The sequence below is a fragment of the Lissotriton vulgaris genome, chromosome 4_1 (assembly GCF_964263255.1).
Source record: "Lissotriton vulgaris chromosome 4_1, aLisVul1.2, whole genome shotgun sequence".
Taxonomy (NCBI): domain Eukaryota; kingdom Metazoa; phylum Chordata; class Amphibia; order Caudata; family Salamandridae; genus Lissotriton; species Lissotriton vulgaris.
Window position 1 is genome coordinate 917,035,377 of NC_141691.1, and position 20,251 is coordinate 917,055,627.

At 47.7% G+C, this 20,251-nt stretch overlaps 1 protein-coding gene across 2 annotated transcripts in view; it reads right to left on the minus strand.

Annotated features, from left to right (window-relative positions):
- Positions 1-16,566, minus strand: part of LOC147722720 (uncharacterized) — a 366,241-nt gene extending 349,675 nt beyond the window's left edge. Inside the window, exons 1-2 of one of the 2 annotated variants that reach the window (XM_086965197.1) lie at positions 16,495-16,566; positions 15,150-15,221 (exon numbers count right to left, since the gene is read on the minus strand). The gene's annotated coding sequence lies outside the window, so the exon portion shown is untranslated. The remainder of the gene's footprint in view (positions 1-15,149; positions 15,222-16,494) is intronic. The other variant, XM_086965198.1, reaches the window with a different exon arrangement.
- Positions 16,567-20,251: the final 3,685 nt, after the last annotated feature.

Genomic DNA, 20,251 nt, shown 5'->3' on the forward strand with positions numbered 1-20,251 from the left:
GTCGCAGTCTTGAGGGAGAGATTGATGACGTTGCGCAGGTGGGGTGCGATGGAGCTGCTGGCTTTGTTGAAGATGTGGTGCGGGAATGGGTCTGACGGGGAGCCGGAGTGGACTGTGCTCATGGTATTGATGGTGTCAACGATGCTTACGCTGGCCCAGGCTAGCAGGGGGTCGTGGTCAATGGTGTGCGGAGAGTCTGTTGTGTTGCTGTCTGTTGGGGCTGTCTGGGTGATGAAGCTGTCGCGGATGTCGGCTATCTTGCGGTGGAAAAAAGTGGCGAGGGAGTCGCACAGGACTTGCGACGGCAGGATGTCGTTGGTGTTGGAGCTGGGGTTGGAGAGTTATTTCACGATGTTGAAGAGCTCCTTGCTGTTGAGTGCGTTGATGTCGAGGCGGTCTTTGAAGGAGGTCCTCTTGGCAGTCCTGATGAGGTGATGGAGGTTGCAGATGGCGTCCTTGTGGGCTGCGTGGCTGTCCGGAGTCTTTTCACTGTGCCATTTCTTCTCTAGTTTCTGGCAGGCTCACCTGGAGGCTAAAAGTTCTGGAATGAACCAACTGGCCCTCTTGCTGGTGTCTCTGTGGGGGGTTTCTTCAGTGGGTGAGGGTGTTGGCGAAGTCGTTGATCCAGCGTGTGAGGCTGTGGGCAGCATCGTCGGTGTTGGAGGGTTCGGTGGGTGGGTTGAGAGCAAGGTCGCCGTGTAGTTGGTCTTTAGTGATTTTTCTCCAGTAGCGGCAAGGGATCTGTTGGGTGCAGTGGTGTGTGGTGGGTTTCTGGAAGGAGAAGTGGATGCAGGGGTGGTCGGTCCAGAGGAGTTCGGTGGTGTGGCTGAAGGAGACGTGGGGGCTAGCGGAGAAGATGGGGTCAAGCGTGTGGCCAGCGGAGTGGGTGAGTGTTGTGACGAGTTGCCTCAGTCCGAGGTTCGCGAGGTTATTGATCAGGGTTGTCGAGTTGCTGTAATTGTTGTTCTCAAGGTGAAAGTTCAGGTCTCCGAGGAGAATGTGGTTGGTGGAGGTCAGGGCGTGCGTGCTGACGAAGTCGGTGATGGAGTCGCTGAACTGGGGTCCGGTCCGGGAGGTCTGTAGACGAGGGTGCCTCTGAGGATGGAGTTGGGGGTCTGTGTGGATCTGGAAATGCATGTGTTCAGCGGTGCTGAGAGTGTCCTTGGTGCTGGTCAAGACCCTGATGCTGTTCTTGTGGATGATAGCGATTCCTCCTCCGACTCCTTTGGTGCGGTCTCTGCGGGTGACCTTGTAGCCGTCTGGGATGGCTATGGCAATGTCGGGTGGGGAGGAGTTGTTCATCCACGTCTCTGTCAGGAAGGCGACGTCCTGGGATGATGTGTCGAGCAGGTCCGAGAGCTCGACGGCATGTTTGAGTGCGGAGCGGGTATTCAATAGGATGCATTGGAGGTGGTTGAGGCCTTTCTTGGCGGGTTGTTTGGCTGCTCTGAGGCTGGTGTAGCTGCAGTTCCGGCAGGTGAAGGGGCCGTGCATGTGTTTTGGGGCGGCCTTGAAGCAGGTGTGGGTCCATCCAGGGTTGAGAGCATGGAGTGTGCTGGCATCGTAGTGGTGGTGGTCATCGTGGCGGGTGTGGGGACTAGGGGTTTTGGCGCTGAGCGTGGTCCGGGCGCGGACGGGTGCACACGGGCTTGCCTTAGGCCGTGCAGCTGCCGCCATATATGTGGATGTGGAAGGGAGGAGCAATCAGGGGAGCAGAAAGCAAGAAAAACGAGTGCAATCAGGGGAGCAGAAGGCAAGAAAAACGGGTACAATCAGGGGAGCAGAAGGCAAGAAAAACGAGTGCAATCAGGGGAGCAGAAGGCAAGAAAACGAGCACAACCAGGGGAGTGAAAGGTAAGAAAACAAGTGCAATCAGGGGAGCAGAAGGCACGAAGAATGGGTACAATCAGCCCTTCAAATAGAGGTTCTGCCTTTAAGCAATTGAGGCACCCCCTGCTAATGCCGCAGATCTCACCACATCAAAGGAAATGTCAGAGATGAATTAAAGTTACTGCTCCAGATGTTCCAACAATGGGAGGCAATTGTCACCCTGCTGAATAACAGAAAACGTCTAAGTCCGTAATCAAGGATTGCGCAGTCAATGCCCCTGTCAGGACCTGAACATTGCTTGGTCGCTGATCGGCAGTGGCAATGACACGAAGCATTGCAAACTACAGTTCCCGGCATGCCCGGGAAGAATGTAGCGTGCTTGACGCAAGGCACGCAATTCCAGGAAGTAACGACGGCTCCAGAGATGACGGCGGGGATGATAGTTCCTGCAGAAGTCAGAAGCTGCGGTTGGTATTTTACCGAACTGCCGGTAAGTGTTGTACCTGTGTACTGTGTTTAGGCTCTTGAGAACCCCATTTCGGAGTGGTTTCTGGTACTTTTGGATTGCGAGGAGGATTACACCTCGTGCGTGTTACTGTACCCGAGATGCTCTCTCGGCTGAGAGAGAGAGTGAGTAGCGGTTCCACGTTGGTTGAAACAGGCATTCTGCTGTTTCGTTGCGTGGAACGAAAAGGCACCAACAGAATTCCTTAGGGGTGCCGAACGTTCATTTAAGGAACATATGGTGACTGATTGAGTAGTATAAGGAACGGTTGGGGCTCCGACCATTCTCAGTCTCCTGACGATTTCCTGACATTTGAGAGCGGTCTAGAGAGGTCTAGATCACAAAGCATTTCAGGATTGATTACCTATATCTGGCAAAGTTAAGAGTCGATTAACCCAGGCCTGCTGTTTTACTTTCTTTATCTTCAACGCTGTACATCTTTATATCCTAGCACAGGAGTGACGAACATGGAGGAGACACAGAGGGATTTATCTAACTACAAGACGTGAACACATGTATATATAGGTATGTTGTACATATGCTGACGGAACTGGAATAGTACTAGGTTATGAGAGTCCCAACACCTGCCTTGTGTTCTTCTATTACAGTTGGTGAATCTCTGGTCTCACCTCATTCTTCACACCTGCTTTACAGCTCCAGTATTTTCCTTTACAGGTAGGGATGAGGCTAGTACAGGGTTCAGTAGTGGAATGTTGTTGTTGGTGTTATACTGTGTGTTAACTGGAGCATATGTTCTAAGTGTACGCTCTTATCATTTCAGATCTCCCTCCCTGCTGTCCCCTTCCTTTCCTTCCCTCGCCTGACTATCCTAGCAGTCTGTGTATCTCCTCCAGACTCTTGGGGACGTCGTGAGGGGGAAGCCATAGGTAATTCAGCACAATCCCGAAGAAAAGAGAAAGTGGAGCCTTGACAGAATTATCGGCCCACGAATACATTTCTCTTCTTGGTTGTACTGAATCAGATATTGGCTACCTTAGACGATGTTATCGCTGCCTTGGCATTTGTTCAAACAGAACTAGCGGCCTCCAAAAGGGAGGTTGCTGCTTCAAGAGCAGAAACCGCCCAGTTACGGGCTAGAATAGACAGGATCCAATCAAACCCTTTTGATGCGGGTGGAAGTACTACTCCAACCCCCTCTGTAGTCGTAGAAATGCCCACACAAATGCCGTTGGCCCCTCTGAGAGGTTTTATGGGGATAATAAGAAGGTGCAAGTATTTATGACCCAAGTAATGTTGCACTTCATGCGCAAACCTAAGATGTTCTCCACCAATCAGGCTTGGTGGCATTTTTGATTTCCTACTTAGCGGGTGAGGCAGCACAGTGGGCAGTCCCTGTGGTTAGGCGCGATGACCCTCTGCTATATGATTGGGACGAGTTCCGGCCCGAATTCGAGAAAACCTTTGACCGAAGGGCTGAAACCTTTACTGCGGATCGAGAGCTGCTGGCTTTGAAACAGGGCAACGCTGACTTGGTGACATACCTTAACAGCTTTCGTCGGTTAGTGGCTGAGACCGACTGGCCAGAAGCCAAACAATCCGCTCTGTTTTATCAAGGCTTGAATGATTAACTGAAGGATGTGTTGGCACACATCGATCCACAACCCCGCACGTGTTCGGCTCTCATCGAGCTTACGTTACGTCTGGACCATAGGATGAAGGAGCAGAAAGGAGACTACAAAACAAAGAACCGAGCTGTGGTGCCTTTGGATCGTGGAGGACAAGCAGAGAAATCATCCATGGCACCAGAACCTATGGAAATCGGAGCAGTAAGGGCATCCCTGACCGTGAGCGAGAGGGATCACCGACGAAAGCAGGGCCTTTGTCTTTATTGCAGCAAAAAGGGACACTACCTACGTGACTGTCCGGTAAAACCTAAGCCAGGAAGATTCAGAAACGGACAAGCCGCTGCAGGAACAGCAGACAAGGGGCTGGAAAACTACCAAGCTTGAGGGTGGACGAAGGGGAACCATCAAGCAAACACATTATCCCTTTCATAATGCCAGGTGGTGTTCAGGAGAAGAGCCATTTGTTTCTTAAAATGACTATGGTCATCGCATCTGCAGAAACACATATTAGTGCCATAGTGGATTCCGGTGCAACAGGTTGTTTCATGGACTTTGCAGAAGCTGAACGGCTGGGAGTGAGGCGTACAACCAAGAAACATCCCGAAAAAGTGTATGCAGTGGATGGAAAAGAATTGGAAGCCGGACCTATCAAATACCACACCCCTGAGTACGAACTCATCTATAATGCATACCATAGGGAAAGCCTGTCCTTCAACATCATTAATGCACCACAATACGGTATAATTCTGGGACTACCCTGACTGCAAAAGCATGAACCCTTCATACATTGGTCTTCTGGAACGGTGCAGTTCACATCCGCATATTGTATGGAACACTGCGTTTCGCTGTTTGACGGCCCCTCAAGGGCTTTGGCCTCCATACAAAACATAGTCACCGCGGCCGAAAAAGAGGTGTCACTACCGTCTTGTTATCTGACCTACGAAGCGGTGTTCAGCGATACCCAGGCCGAGGCGCTCCCACCCCACAGGGAGTACGACTGCCGAATAGAACTTGTCCCGGGGGCGGTGGTCCCGAATGGAAGAATTTATGCTCTTACGATACCGGAGAACGAAATTCTGCTTACCTACCTGGATAAATATCTAGCGGTGGGATTCATACGACCCTCCAGATCTCCGGCTGCATCTCCGCTGTTTTTTATTCCGAAAGCCAACGGGGAAAAAATGTGTTGCATAGATTACAGGGCCCTCAACACTATCACTGTGAAGAACAAGTACCCGCTACCGCTAATCCCTGTACTGTTGGAACAGGTACGATCCGCCAGAATCTATACCAAGCTAGATCTGAGGGGCGCGTACCACCTCGTTCGCATACGCCAGGGGGATGAGTGGAAAACGGCATTTAAAATGGGGTACGGGCTTTTTGAATACCTGGTGATGCCTTTCGGGCTTTGCAATGCCCCGGCCGAATTTCAATACTTCTTAAATGAAGTGTTGAGGGAATATCTCGACCGATATGTTGTGGTTTACATCGACGACATCTTGGTCCACTCAAACACCACAGAAGAACATGTAGAACACGTTAGTCGGGTGTTACAAGCCTTGATGACTAACCATCTGTACTGCAAGATCACAAAGTGTGAATTTCACGTTACCACAGTAGAATTCTTAGGCGTGTTGCTCACACCATCTGGTCAGGTCATGGCTGAAAGGAAGGTTAAAGCTGTGATGGAGTGGCCTCGCCCGTGTAATATCAAGGACATTCAGAGCCTGTTGGGATTCGCCAACTTTTACAGGCGTTTCATTCAGGGATTCTCTGCTATGGTAACACCTTTGACCAGACGTACCGTTTATATGGGATAGAGCAGCACAAACCACTTTCGATTAGATGAAAGCTGCCTTCTCTACGGCTCCGGTCCTGATGCACGCCAATCCTGAACTTCTGTTCACAGTAGAAGCCAAAGCATCTGAAGTTGCGGTAGGGGCTGTGCTGTCCCAGAGAAAGGAAACCACCGGACTCCTGCATCCGATTGCCTTTATGTCACGGAAGTAGACTCCAGCAGAAATCAACTACACGATCGCTGAGAAGGAACTACTGGCGATTCGGGATGCATTCCTGGAATGGAGACATTGGCTGATGGGTGCGAAACACCAGGTGACGGTGTTTACAGACCATCAAAATCTGCAGTTTATGCGTGCGGCACGTCATCTGACTCCTCACCAGTTAAGGTGGATGTTGTTTTTTGAGGAATTCCGGTTCATCATTACATACAAACCAGGTGTTCAGAACAAGAAGGCGGACGCACTAACCAGACAAGAAATCCCGGAGATGCATACCAACAAACCCGTTAGGGCTATCATCGAGCCCTCCAAAGTCCTGTGTGTCACTAGAGCAGGGGATTTTTTGTTGGGTGTGAAATCAGGAGCACAGTCTTGTGTATGGAGAACGTGGCTGAGGCATCACAAGGAATGGAAAGTGAAGCAAGGTCCCCTTGTACTGGTCACACGGGGTATGCGAAGACCCTTGAAAAAGCATTGAGACAGTTCTGGTGGCCTTCTATTTGTCCAGATCTTTGTCGATGGGTGAAAGAGTGTTCCAAGTGTGCCCGAATAAAATCAGACCGTTAACAACCGCAGAGACTGTTACAACCTATGCCCACGTCAGAAAACCCTTGGGAGAGATTCTCAGTGGACTTCATTGTGGGCCTCCCAAAAGATCAAGGGAAAACCGCCATCATTGTAGTCATAGTTTACCTTACAAAAATGGTTCACTTCATCGCATGTACCCAGGTCCCCACAGCAGGACAGTTAGCTCACCTCCTTTTGGTTCACATAGTCAGACTGCACGGGCTTCCGAGGGTTATCGTGTCTGACAGAGGGGCCCAATTTACTGCGCATTTTTGGAAAACCTGGTGTGCAGAGCTACAAATCACGTCATCTCTCTCCACCAGTTTTCACCCACAAACTGACGGTGAAACGGAGAGAGGCTGAACCAGACTCTTAAGCAGTAATTGCGTTGTTACGTGCAGGAAAACACTGATTCATGGGTGAAATGGTTATGGGTAGCGGAAATAGCCTATAACAGCACTCAGCACTCTTCCACGCTTCACTCCCCTTTCTTTTGTTCCTATGGGCACCATCCCAGATTTAACCCCATAGTGCTCCCGAACACCAACAACAGATTACCCGAGGTCAAGGAAAGACTGTTGCGTGTGCGCAAAATACTCCTTGCCACACGCAAGAATCTTGTACAAGCTAAAGCCAGATACAAAACACAGGCAGACAAACATCGCAGGCCTTGTCCTGGGTACAGAAAGGGTGACCTGGTGTGGTTATCCACGAAACACATACGTTTTAAGAGGCACAGTGTGTTCAACCCTAAATTCATAGGGCCTTACAGGGTAGTGAAACACATAAATCCGGTGGCTGTGCGGCTGCGTTTGCCTGCTCACTTTCGGATCCACCCAGTTTTCCATGTGTCCCTCGTGAAACCCTCTCACTGTCCGGTTCGGCGAGTTCCTCTGCCCATCTGGGTACACCAGGACAAAGAATACGAGGTACGAAGGGTTCTTGACTCCAAGTGGGTGAGGGGGCGTTTGCTGTATCTGCTTGCCTGGAAGGGCTATGGCCCAGAGGAGAATTTGTGGGAGCATGCCAGTGCTGTGCATGCTCCTGGTTTGGTGGCGAGCTTCCACCATAGGTTTCCGGGCAAGCCTGCTGCCAGTCGGCGCCCCTTGTGAGGGGGGGTGTACTGTCAGGACCTGAACGTTCCTGGGTCACTGATCGGCAGTGGCAATGACACGAAGCATTGCAAACTACAGTTCCCGGCATGCCTGGGAAGAACGTAGCGTGCTTGACGCAAGGCACGCAATTCCAGGAAGTAAAGACGGCTCCAGAGATGACGGCGGGCCGATAATTCCTGCAGCAGTCAGAAGCTGCGGTTGGTATGTTACCGAACTGCCGGTAAGCGTTGTACCTGTGTACTGTGTTTAGGCTCTTGAGAACCCCGTTTCGGAGTGGGTTCTGGTACTTTTGGATTGGGAGGAGCATTTCGCCTTGTGCGAGTTACTGAGAGAGAGAGAGAGTGAGTAGCGGTTCCCCGTTGGTTGAAACAGGCATTCTGCTGTTTTGTTGCGGGGAACGAAAAGGCACCAACAGAATTCCTTAGGGGTGCCAAACGTTCATTTAAGGAACATATGGTGACTGATTGAGTAGTATAAGGAATGGTTGGGGCTCCGACCATTCTCAGTCTCCTGACGTTTTCCTGACATTTGAGAGCGGTCTAGAGAGGTCTAGATCACGAAGCATTTCAGGATTGATTACCTACAGCTGGCAAAGTTAAGAGTCGATTAACCCAGGCCTGCTGTTTTACTTTCTTTATCTTCAACGCTGTACATCTTTATATCCTAGCAAGGGAGTGACGAACAAGGGGGAGACGCAGAGGGATTTATCTAACTACAAGACGTGAACACATGTATATATAGGTATGTTGTACATATGCTGACGGAACTGGAATAGTACTAGGTTATGAGAGTCCCAACACCTGCCTTGTGTTCTTCTATTACAGTTGGTGAATCTCTGGTCTCACCTCATTCTTCACACCTGCTTTACAGCTTCAGTATTTTCCTTTACAGGTAGGGATGAGGCTAGTACAGGGTTCAGTAGTGGAATGTTGTTGTTGGTGTTATACTGTGTGTTAACTGGAGCATATGTTCTAAGTGTACACTCTTATTACTTCAGATCTCCCTCCCTGCTGTCCCCTTCCTTTCCTTCCCTCGTCTGACTATCCGAGCAGTCTGTGTATCTCCTCCAGACTCTTGGGGACGTCGTGAGGGGGAAGCCATAGGTAATTCAGCACAATCCCGAAGAAACGAGAAGGTGGAGCCTTGATAGCCCCATACATTCTGGCCCTCATAGCTATATGAACCCCAGAGAAAACCTTCCACAAGGCAGAATCTACCATCTTATGCACAGGATTTTTTTTAATATTCTCCTCTGCCATGGAAGGGCGACTCACCAGGCCGGCCACCACAGAATCCATGGGAACATTATCTGGTAACTCAGAGTCTATTTCCTCCAGAGGAAAGAATTTTTCCATAAATGGAGGAAACAATATCTTGTCTGGGTCCTTCCATTCCTGCCTGATAATGTCTTTCTGAAACTGAAGGAGAGGAAGGTCAGCACTGGATGGTTTTCTGGAAGTGCTTCAGAACTGATTCATAAGAGGGACCAGGCTTCTCAAGTGGCGGAAAACCTATATTTTCCTTAATATGGATGAACAAGTCCCCAAGCATGTCCTTCGCATTATATTTCCCTTTGAAGTCAGAGGGGACAGGAACTTCCTCAGAAGAATCAGACACCTCAGACAAGGATAGCTCCTCTTCACCTTAACTGCACTTAGTAGGAATAGGAGACTTTCCTTTAAAGGCAGCTAGAGTCTCCAGCACAGTCCTCCTAATGTTCTCTCATTCAGCCCCTCCTGCACTTGGGAACAGGAGAACTGTCTGAAGAAGAAGCAGATGCAGGAGAGGGGAAGGGTGAAGGCATGCTACTGCTTGGCAAGGTTCATGGCCATGATTACAGCCAACAATAACCTAAGCACACAGAAAACTACAATACCTACAGCCATTCTCCAACCGGGCTCCTACATTCTGTAAGATGTGCACACTGGAAATGAAAGCATGCGCACCATTGGGAATACCCCACTACACATACGCGTCCCCAGGGATTCCCTGAACGAAGCGGTCATGCCCAGAGGTCAGCCCACATGCGTGAGCTCCTGATCGTTGCGCAAGCATAGACTGAAACGCTCCTTCCTTGCTCTGCTTGCAGGAGGGAGCGAAAAGAGAAATGCCCAGGTCCAATACCCTGCCATGCAGGATAGATGGTAACGGGGCTAGGAGCCGTCAGAAATACCTCACATCCTGAGCGGCTGATGCTCCCACGATGGAGGCCCACTGCCCTTCGAGCCCAGTAGGAAAGGTGAGCGGGCCTCATAGCATGTGCGGCCCCTGCCGAGCAGGGACCTCCTCATCTATGTTGCTGGAAACAAAAAACAGGAGGAGGAGGGAATGCCAGCTCCCTTTCTGGCACCCAGGATGGAAAGGTGGGGCTGGCTTTCTAGGATCTTCCTGTTCTTTTTAGGACTTGGCTAGCGTTGCTGCGCACATGCGCAGTTCGCTCTGCGAGATTTAATGATTTAGAGCAGTTTTGGTATAGGGCTTTAAGCCGCGCCCCTCTTTTCCATTGGCTGGCGTCACCGTTTTTGCTAAACGGTGGCCAGCCATTGGAAAAGAGCTTTCTATGACGTGTACTTTTGGCTTTTGCAGAAGGCCCACTTGGACGGGCTCGCCTGCTTTCCTTCTGCCGTGAAAGGTTTCTTATCTTAATGGGACAATGTGTTTAAACACATATCCCCATAAAGACAAGCTCCGCCGCGTGTTTATTTTTGCATCTCGTTTTCACTTTAAAGTGAAAGCGCTTGCAAAAATAAACCGCGGCTGCCAGGCGAGCGCTTGTTGTTGAATGGTGTGATGGCCTATAACCCCACTGCACTTTATTCCATAGCAGCAAATGTCCCCATGCATGACTATTTTAACCACTAAAGACCCGCTGAAGAGATCTTGTGCGAAACTCCAGAAAGTTCAGTGAAATTTGAAAACTGTGAAGTGAGGGATGGTGACCCCTTGGTTAGAGAAAAGACCGACCGGAGACAAAGGTACCCCTGACATGATGCGTGGGAATATCTGAAAGGTACTCCCGCCATCAGAATTACCAGTACCATGGGTATTTGTCATTCTGGGATTCTAAAATACAGCAGAATTACTTATACCCATATGAGGGGCATGGCGGAAGTCATAATCTTGAAGCACGCGTAGGAATAGCAAGGCCAGCTGGGCCGCACAGAACTTGGTTTCTACATACTATGCCTTTCTGTATTGTGGAGCAAGTGATGTGTTTGAGCGCAACAGGAAACATTTTAGAGTGTAAAGTTCTGACACATCTCATCGGCTGCCCCAAAATATATCCTGACACATACAAACGTAAATAAAGAGTGCAGGTCCTCACAACTCGATTCCAGATGAAACCCAACCTGGGCATCACTGTGCTACAGATATCTGTCCTAGGAAAACGCCTCAGCAGGCCAGGGCCTTGCATTTTATTATGTGTCCTCTGTGCAAAATATGAGATTTATTTACTTAATTTATCAAAAAAGGCCTACGAGTGAATACACCCGCACCTCAAGCATTCCCCCTGTAGCAATGTTCAAGGTAAATATATATATGGAGTGAAAACATTTTTTTAGAGTTGCAGTTAAACACTGCCCTAAATATGTTGCGTTTCCAAACTAAATCCATAAGAAACTTGATTTTTAGTGGTCTATAACCAGTAGTCAGGTCTGTTTTCCAATTTGCGTCAAACAACATAAAATGAGCTTGGTTGAAGTTTTTATTTTTATTTTGCCAACTCAAAGAATGGTCAAAATTAGGGGAAGTGACTAGGGTATTACAAAAGGTTCGCTTTCCCATTCGTACATCATGTGATCTTTTATCTCAGTGGGCAGCATCAAAACTACTAAACACAAATATACAACATTTGGAGTAGCGTAAATAAGGGAACTCTATTTCGAGTGTCAAACTGTTGGGCTGGAATGACATCAGCCCCCTCTACAGCCCTCGCACCCCTACTCTCCTGAGCAAAACCTTCCTGCAGTAACGAAAGGCAGCAGAAACGGCAACAGCACTGTGTTTTACGGTTGTATGTCGTTACAACGCATTCCGTTGCAATGCATGCCTTTACCACACATGCGTTACAACGGAATGCTTTTTTCATGAATAACCTTTTCGACGAACATTCCTTTACCACGCATAGATTTACAACGATTTTCGTTGTTAATGTATGCATAATAAGGGCATACTCTTGGAAAAGGTTATACTCCTACCCTGTACCCTTACGTGTCCCCTCAGCCCCTAAACCTTCATCTATTTACCCCTGCCCTTAACCCTCAATCTTTTTTTAAAAAATTTTGTATTGCCCTTACCTCTTCACGTCGTCATCTCTTCTCCTTCATCTTCCTTGATGACGTCCTATGTCGTAAAGAGGAAGCGGAAGTTTCTTTTTGTTTCCTCTCTAATGACGCCGATTGCCGATTGTCTCCACTTCGCTTTGTCATTTATTTTTATTCTCACTTTTTTTGGGGGAGGGAGACCCCCCCAAGCCCCCTTTTTTTGCCTTTACCACACATGCCTTTACTACGCATCTCGTAGTAAAGGTATGCGTGGTAAAGGCTTTTGTGGTAACCACGCATGCGTTCTAATGCATGCGTGGTAAAGCTTTTCGTGGAAACGGCTGAGTTGTAGTGGCCGTTTCCCATATTTTAAGGATCTTCAAAGGTTCGGTCAGCCCTGCTATGTTTCCAAGGCCCATGCCTTACTTGTTGCTACAGTCTAGTTATTTTCTTTTTAATTGGGACTTTATGTCGTGTTTATTCCTTTATAAAAATTGGACTACAAGTCCCAGAATTCAAAGAACAAAAGCCTGGACTGGAGCAGCTCATCGCCCAATGGCCCTGGAAACTTGACAGCTGTGCCCAAGTGTTGCACTTAAATAGGGCTTTGTATAAAATCACCCATCATCTTGTTTTAAATATGACTTCACGGTCTTTATTTACTTTAACTATCAGTCATAAATCAGTAAGATAGATCTAGAACACATTTACAAGTGCTTTCTTCTTCCATTTCCTTTTACAAGTATGTACTGAAAAGAGGATAAAATATCATCTTTAGGTGATTTTCCTAATTTCTGAACCAACTGGAACATTAAAGCCTTGGTCATGTTGGTAAAAACCCCACCAGGTGGCAACCCTAATTGTAACTCAAGAGCTTCAGACTAATCCATAGGCAGCCCTTCCAAGTACAACACATCATTTGTTAACAGTGGTGTCGTAAGGCCCCCGCTATAGCTGCTAAAGTGAGGGTTACGGGTGGAACTGATGACCTGAGTCACAATAAAACATTTGTTAGGTTTATAATTGAAACTTCTTTCTGTAGGTAAGTAGCTAGCTGATTAAAATGCTCTAATGGAATACAAGGGCAAGGAAGAGGGTGGAGGTCAAGTAAATCATGTCCAGTGAAGGAAACAAATGATGGAACACGGAACAAAGAACAGACAGAGCATCCATAACAGCAAGAGGAATGTAAAAAGTTAAAATTAGGATGAGAAAAGAAAGAATAAAAGAAAGCATGAGTAAAAGAAAGGAATAGTGAAAGTAATCAAGGCAATGTGGTAGGAAGGAAAGTTTAAAGAAAGATTAAAAAAAGAAAGGACGAAAGGTTGCAACTTTGTATGGATAAATAGGTGAAAAGATGGATGGAAGGGTGAAAGATTCATTTGTTAAAAGCATAATTGGAAGGGTGGATGCATAAATAGATTGAAAAAATTATGGCCAGAAGAGGGAAAGGATGTAAGAGTGAAATGATGAAAGAATGAAAGATGGCTGGGTGGATGAATGGATTGGTGTGTGAACGGAATACTCATGGATGGATGGAATGCTGAAAAAAAATGAATGTAAGGCAGGAGAAGGTGGATGGATCAATGTGGTCCAGATAGAAGCATTGACTGAGCAGTGGATTGCTTGAATGGTGAGGGTGTGGAATGTGGCATACTGCCGGGGAAACCATTCTGGAAGGATTCAAGCATTCTTGCTTTGTTCACTCGTCATTATGTGTTTGGTCGACAGTGGGGGGATTTATAAATCTGGCTACTCCTTTGCGTGTTACACAAATGCAGTTTAGTGTAATTTAAGCAATGGGAGGGGGGGGGGGGGCACTGTCCTTCATGTTCCTCATTAGCATTTCCCGAGTGCAAGAAGGAAAAAACAGGCAAAGTGAAAAGTCGACGGAAGAGAAAGACGGAAAAACTGTTACAAAGGGAGAAAGCAGGAACCTACAAGAGTGATATAAAGGGGCTCGTGGGGTCTGGCACCGGATTAAAGACCATGAGCTTTGGGCATCAGCACTTTTCCTTTTACAAATTCAGCACTGTACGCGAATGTCCACATCACTGTACTAAAATTCATTAGTCATGCACATTTCAGCTCCTTTAACTCTTATAATGTGCGATGAGCCAATGCAACACATAATTGCTTCTGCTCCATGCAATTATCAGTCCAATCACCATGAGGCCTACCCAAGTGCCTCAGCTTATAATCAGCACTATGCGCAGCCAATGGCCCCCAGCCTGGCCTGAGGATGCTGTCTAGCTCTGTCTGGCAGTCACTTGCAGGGGGGGGGCGAGGGGTCTTGGGGGAGTCGCTGGGAGGGGGAGCGTGCTTGGGGATTGTGCGAGGGGGTTCAGTATTCAATTAAAAAAGCTGGGTCCTGTGTCTTTTCTGCTCCTGCTTTTCTGCCTCGAACGGGAACAGGAAGCAGGAAGCCAGGCTCCGTCCCCTGACCAATCCCAATGCTGCATTGGGATTGGTCTGAACAACATGACACGGCCCTCAGGCAGGGGCTGGAGGGGTGGGCATGTTCTCCATGCAAGCTGCAAGGCAACCTGCATGGAGAAGGGGAACGTGCGCATGACTGGTTTGGGTGGCCCGAGAGTCATTGAGAACTCAGGAGTGGGCAAACCCCTCCTCCCCTACTCTGCTCGGAGAGCAAAGCAGCCCTGCCCACCAACCTGCCGCAAAGCAGCAGGAAATGAAACAAAAAAATGGCAATAACTCAAAGTTATTATCATTTTATGTTGCTCACTGCTTAAAAGCAGTGGGGCGATGCTTTTCCGCCATAGCAGAGGAGTCGCCCCATGTCACTTGGGAGGTACTTCTAGTTTGCACAGATGAGTCCAGCAGAGAACGGAACTCGTCTTAAGTGCAAATGGGGTTGGTGTCAAAATGTAGGGTTGGGATCAAAGATGTGGTTATCAAGGACAAAATAATCAGTAGCTATTTTGTTAACATTTTTCCATCGGGTAACTGCATATAGTAATCAGTGGGAAATACATATTACACACCGTAAAAGATAGGCTGCCGCAAAATGTGCAAATACATTTAGTGTTTAATAAGAAATCAGTGATTTAAAATATATAAATATATATTAGCAATACCCAACAGTAACTGCAAATATAAAATAACACACAAACCTTAAATGAAAGATAAATGCAAGTTAATGTAATTACTGGGAAATGCACTCTTTTATGTTAAATAACGTCAAATGCTTAATGCAATCACTGCAGATGTCTGCGTGTCTGTGTAACCAGAAAGAAACTGACCTGAATCCTTTTTGGCGCCGTGAGTTTTGTATTCGTAGTGGTATGAGATTCGAGTCTGCAACTGAGAAAGCACTGTGAAAATGCAGTCATTATTTTAAAATTGTTTCCCATCCAGTATAAGTGTCACTCAAAGTGTCACACATGTGTCACACATGTATCACGCATTTAGCTGTAGAATGTCACTCATAAGTACCCTACAAATATGGAAATGTTACACTTAAACAATTTGAAAAGTTGGCAGCTATGCATATATCAACAGAAAGCTTTTATTTCCTGAAAAGATAATATTCAACTTTTAAGGTGGTAAAAATGAGGGGCCAAACAAATAGCAGAACTGTTTTTATCTTATAACCTATGTGAGAACAAAAAAAATGTATGCTTGTGAAAGAATTGTAAATTCAGTTGTCGAGCATGTAATAAAGCATTACTTGAGACATCTAAATGTATTTGAAATATATAAATGAACTGCTTAGTTTTGCTGGTATACGTAAGCTGATGTCTTTGAATCTAACCAAGCTTAAATGTCTAGTGTAAGTAAACCTTTCCCCTATGCTCACCTCAGCAGAATGTCAACATTGGGAACAATCTACATTATAAAGTGTTAAAACAATGTGCATTTTGCGCATAAAAGTAAGTTCCTCGGCACATTAATTGTTTATCATGTAGAGAAATGCCTTACCAGGGTGGACATATTTGGGTCATTTTTTTAAAACCTATTGGGAATTGTTATGAATGCTCACAGATGTACAGTTGTGTGGGTATTCATATTCGCCGTCCTTTCCCTGCCCAGGTGAGAACCCTGCTTTCTACTCTCAACCCCCTAAATTCACAAATAATGTTTGGTATTCTAAGTGGCGTTTTTCTCAGTAAGATGTTAACCAAATCCAACAGTGTCTATTTACGCCTTTGCATCTGGCCCCAGAGGCGCAAAATGATGGGGCTCCCATGTAAAACATGAAGAGGGCCCCCTGTGTCTCATCCATCTCACAGATTTTCATAGGCCTTTTGATGAATGCCCCGCTCTCCCCCGAAACAGCCCTCAAGGGTCGCCCCCACGCCCCGCCCCCAGCACGGTGAGGGCAGCAGGGGCTTGAGTTAGGCCCCTGTCTGGCCCTTCTTGTGACAGGCTGAGGTGACGGTGTAGAGTTCGTAGCTCCAAACCAAAGATTGCACATGCTGTACAAATTTGTGTCATTTCAGTGCTTAGCACAAGTGCCTGGGAGCGAGCTGGCCTAACAAAATCTAATTCAAATAGACCCCGATTTATTTGAGCAGAAATGTGTGTTTAAACAAAGGTTACGCATATCTCCCCTGGCTCCGTCCCGTGGCTCAATTAATAACTTACTTCTTTGTTCGAATGATCTCGTTGACTGCTGTGAGCTCTTGCTGGTCGCTGGGATGTCTCTGAACCACTGTGTATCCATGCAACACTATTTTACAAACAGAGAAGTAGATGATTAAACAGGTTGTAAACCATTAGCTCGCTCCAAGTCATTGCACTCTCTTTCTTAGACGAATTCAAAGTGTATTTTTTCTAAGTACAAAGTATCTTTCCTTGCCAATAAAGGCAAAGTAAAGAGGAAGCCGGAGTCAGCAGTTTCGACGGCCTATTCTGTGTCCCTCAGAGCGCGACTTGTCTCCAGCCCATGTCATCATCTATTCCACCTGGCGTTCCCCTGTTGGCGGAAGACCTGGAAGGCTGGTTTGCAAATCCCAGGGCCCTTTCCGGTCACTTCGAGCCCCCCTCCCCCGGCTCCTTGCAGCATTCACGAGGAATCTTTGAGAGAGAGGGGGGGGTGGGGTTGGGGGGGGGGGGGTGCTAATGAAAGAAGCACTAGTGTCAACACCACTGCCGTTTTTGTTACAGGGGAACGATATTGCAGCACTGCTGCAAAACCGGCCCTCAGTAACAAAAGTGGCCCCCATGGGCCAATAATCGGCCACCAACATTCCGGCTCACTGGGAAAATGCCGGGTGCTGCTACCGCCAGTCTGGCCCTGGGAGAGAAGAGAGAGAGTGAGAGACTCCGGTTTTCCGAGGAGCGCTGTACCCCCATGGATCTCTGTACCCCTTACGTCACGGGGGCACAGAATTCAATAGGTTCGGCCTATCTGCCGCTGCTCCCCCATCGAGCTTAGTACCCCCCTACGTCACGGGGGAGGAGAATGTTCACAGTTTGTTTTTTGCTTCTGGGAGACGTTCAGAGTGCTTACACGCTCCAGGGGCGGCCTTAGGCATGTGCAAGCTGTGCACCTGCACAGGGCCACCAAACCCCAGGAGCCGCCATACCAATATATATCCTTAATATAATAATCCTCTGAGGATGGATACATATTTGCGTGGCGGCCTTTGGCAGGCATTTGGCGGCATCCGGCTCTGTTCCACTTCTAAACACCCTGACCCCACCCCCCCCTTCACTGGCCTCCGTGACTGTGTTCCTCCGGGGGCCCCCTACCTACGCTCCCTGCCCAGGGCCGCCATGAGCCTAGAGCCGCCCCTGAAAAGGGAGCTTATATAGGCCTGTTCTTGGTTTTTAGTGTGCGTTGATTAGGGTTTGGCTGGTGTTGATGGGGAGTAGGTACTATTTCTGCTTCCCTTGGTTTTGAGTACCCCCTAAGTCAAAAAGAGAGCTTATATAAGCCTGTTTTAGGTTTTTAGTGTGCGTTGACTAGTATTTGGCTAGCTTTGATGGTGAGCAGGTATTATTTCTGATCACCGTGGTTTTGTGTACCCCATAAGTCAAAAGGGAGCTTATACAGGCCTATTCTATTTTTAGTGTGCGTTGACTAGGGTTTGGCTGGCGTTGATGGGGAGCAGATATTATTTCTGCTTCCTGCGGTTTTCTGTACCCCCCTAAGTCAAAAGGGAGATTATACAGACCTATTCTAGTTTGCCAGTGTGCGTTGACTAGGGTTTGGCTGGCGTTGATGGTGAGCAGACAGTATTTCTGCTCCCCGTTGTTTTGTGTACCCCTAAATCAAAAGGAAGCTTATACAGGCTTATTGTAGGTTGGCAGTGTGCATGGACTAGGGTTTGGCTGGAGGTGATGGGTAACAGATAGTATTTCTGCTCCTTGTGGTTTTTTGTACTCCCTAAGTCAAAAGGGAGCTTATACAGGCCTAATCTTGGTTGACAGTGTGTGTTGACTAGGGTGATGGTGTTTGTATACCCCTTTGCAGCTACTTAATCATTCTAACATATAATTTCTGCAAAATCTTTTCTGTTTTGGACAAAAGAGTGTTACCCCAGTGTCTTGTCATCATGTACGATATCTTTTTCACCTCTTTAGGGCTTTCAAGTAAAAAGCCCTTTTACTAGGGTTTCAAAAATGGACTTTGAAATTCCACATAACTCGTGCTTGTGCATTTCAATGTCCATTTTGATTGGGTTTTGCATGCGTGCTGTTTTATAACAGAACAGGCAATAGGCCATAGGCGGTCGCGTAGCTCCGCCTATGGCCTATTGGTGTCTGTTACTTGCAACAAAGCCCATATGTCTTCAATTATGGCGGCCAGACTTGGCCGCCATAATTGAAGACATATGCTCGCAGTGGTGCACGCTGTACCACTCACAAGCTTCTTTTTTTTTTTGATCCATTTTACGGCCGAAGCAACTAAACGCTGACGTCTTGTTTAATTTCAGACGGTGTCTCGGTTTAGGGGCTCCTGAGGGTCCTCCTTGTCTAGACACTCAGCGCCCCACCCAGCGATGTGTCTCTACATCTGTGAGCCAAAACTGTTCCCATGGCAACCTCATCACCATCAGGCATGAAGAAAGCCCAAGGAAGGAGGACAAAGGGGCTGCTTGGGGGAGGGGGCAGGATGCTGTAGGACACAGAAGTGAGATGGATTCTGAGAACATGTGTGTACATACCGGGGTCACGACACCCAATGATTTCAAGCAGGCCCCTCAAAGGCCAGTACACGTGGGGTAGAGTCAGTCAATCTTCCAACTGGACCATGTTCCCAGTCCGCCTGGGGTTAACTGTCATGTGTCAGGTGAGTGAGGTGCAAGGCCAAAAGGGATCGACGTTCAAGCATGTTCCTTCTCTCACGAAGAGTCTCAAATCTCGCCCAAGTAAATGCATTCTCCCCCTCTTACTGTCTCTCGCTCTCTCTATCGCTTTCTCTCTGCTTTTCTCTCTTTATGTCGTTGTCTCTATTCCCTCAATCTTTTTTATTTCTCTCTCACTGTCTCGCACTCACCCCTCTCACTTTATTTCTCTCTGCATCTCCCTTTCGCTTCCCTCTCTTGCTCGACACCACCTCTCAGTTTTTCTCTCTGCTTCTTTGGCTGTCTCATTGCCTTCTCTCTTGTTCCCGTCTTTTCTCTCCCCATCCCTCTGCTTCAGACAGTTATTGGTTACTTGACTTGATTTGTTCTGTAGTGCAGAATTAATATAGCACTGTATACCCCTGGCGGGGATGTAAGGCACTATCTTCCTCGCACACTCTCTTTTCACACTGCTTTTCTCTCTTTCTGCCGCTATCTCTTTATTCCCTCACTCTTCATCTTTTTCTCACTGCCTCGCACTCACCCCTCTCACTTTGTTTCTCTCTGCCTCTCCCTTTCGTTTATCTCTCTTGCTCTACTCCACCTTTCAGTTTCTCTGTCTTTGCTTATCTGGCTGTCTCTCTGCTTTCTCCTGTGTTCTTGTTTTTTCTCTACCCCTATCCCTCTGCCTCGGACAGTTATTGGTCACTTGACTTGACTTTATACCACTGGCGATGATGTAAGGTGCTCTCTAATTGCCAACAGGGTCTAGGGAGGCTCTTTCGGTGTGCATGGCTGAAAGAATGTGGGATGTAATCTGGCTTTTATGGCTTCTACGCCGGACACACGCTCGGCGCAATCTTCTCCTCCAGCAAGCACATCTCCCTCAATCACGTCACGGGACTCCACTGGACAGACCACAGCTGTGTCCACTTCAGCTTCAGAAAGACCACGAACCACCACCACCCGCAACAAGTTCCCCGCAGAAGCTGGAACAAAATTACCACTGATCAGCTCACCACATCCCTGAACCAAAACCCTCCCACCACATCAAAGGACCCAAATCAAGCAGCCATCAATCTCGCACAGTGAATCACCCACTGCGCTAA